We start from the raw sequence: 1,777 nt of genomic DNA, 5'->3' as shown, positions 1-1,777 counted from the left end.
ACTCAACCGACACAACATCTTGAGATTGACGAAGTCATCAGATATGCTTTCTGGGTAGATCACCTTCAAGAGACTCAACTGACACAACATCTTGAGATTGATGAAGTCGCCGCATACGCCTTCTGGGTGGATTACCTTCAAGAGACTCAGCCGACACAACATCTTGAGATTGACGAAGTCACCGCATACGCCTTCTAGGTGGATCACATTCAAGAGACTCAGCCGACACAACATCTTGAGATTGACGAAGTCACCGCATATGCCTTCTGGGTGGATCACCTTGAAGAGACTCAGCCGACACAACATCTTGAGATTGACAAAGTCACCGGATACGCCTTCTGGGTGGATCACTGAGGGAGTTCCGGACTAAGGGGTGTCCGGATAGCCGAACTATCGTTATCGGCTGGACTCCAATACTATGAAGATACAAGATTGAAGACTTCGTCCCGTGTCTGGATGGGACTTTCCTTGGCGTGGAAGGCAAGCTTGGCGATACGGATATGTAGATCTCCTACTATTGTAACCGACTTTGTGTAACCCTAGCCCTCTCCGGTGTCTATATAAACCGGATGGCTTTAGTCCATAGGACGAACAACAATCATACCATAGGCTAGATTCTAGGGTTTAGCCTCCTTGATCTCGTGGTAGATCTACTCTTGTAACACACATCATCAATATTAATCAAGCAGGACATAGGGTTGTACCTCCATCAAGAGGTCCCGAACCTGGGTAAAACATCATGTCCCTTGTCTCTTGTTACCATCCGCCTAGACGTACAGTTCGGGACTCCCTACCCGAGATCCGCCGGTTTTGACACCGACATTGGTGCTTTCATTGAGAGTTCCTCTGTGTCGTCACCTATAGGCTCGCTGGCTTCTTCGATCATCATCAATGACGCAGTCCAAGGTGAGACCTTTCTCCCCGGACAGATCTTCGTATTCGGCGGCTTTGCACTGCGGGCCAATTCGCTTGGCCGTCTGGAGCAGATCGAAAGCTACACCCCTGGCCGTCAGGTCAGATTTGGAAGTTTGAACTTCACGGCTGACATCCGCGGGGACTTGATCCTCGATGGATTCGAGCCACAGCCGAGCGTGCCGCACTGTCACGACGAGCATGATTTAGCTCTGTAGCCGGACAGTACCCTGAAGGCCACACTCGAACCCGCTCCGATCTTCAATTCGAAGCCGGCTGCGCAGATCGAGGACGGATGGCTAGACACCGCCTCAGGGGCTGCAACCTCTACGGCGATAGAGTCGAACACTGACCTTGTCCCTCATAAAGCTCGTGACTCCGAGGTGCCGGACTCCTCGCCGGACTCCGAACCTCCCGCCCCCCTCCGATCGAATCCGATTGGGCGCCGATCATGGAGTTCACCGCAACGGACATCTTTCAACACTCACCTTTTGGCGACATCTTGAGTTCGCTAAAGTATCTCTCGTTATCAGGAGAGCCCTGGCCGGAATGTGGTCAGGACAGCTGGGATGCGGACGACGAAGAAATTCAAAGCCCACCCACCACCCACTTGGTAGCCGCTGTCGATGATCTAACCGACATGCTAGACTACGACTCCGAAGACATCGACGGTATGGACGATGATGCTGGAGACGACCAAGAACCAGCGCCTACTAGGCACTGGAAAGCCACCTCATCATATGACATATACATGGTGGATATCCCAAAAGATGGGAATGGCGAAGGAACAGCGGAGGATGACCCCTCCAAGAAGCAGCCCAAGCGCCGGCGTCAGCAGCGCCGCTCTAAATCCCGCCTCAGCAAG

The sequence above is a fragment of the Triticum aestivum genome, chromosome 2B (genome assembly GCF_018294505.1).
Source record: "Triticum aestivum cultivar Chinese Spring chromosome 2B, IWGSC CS RefSeq v2.1, whole genome shotgun sequence".
NCBI classification, from domain to species: domain Eukaryota; kingdom Viridiplantae; phylum Streptophyta; class Magnoliopsida; order Poales; family Poaceae; genus Triticum; species Triticum aestivum.
This window is presented reverse-complemented; position numbering follows the sequence as displayed.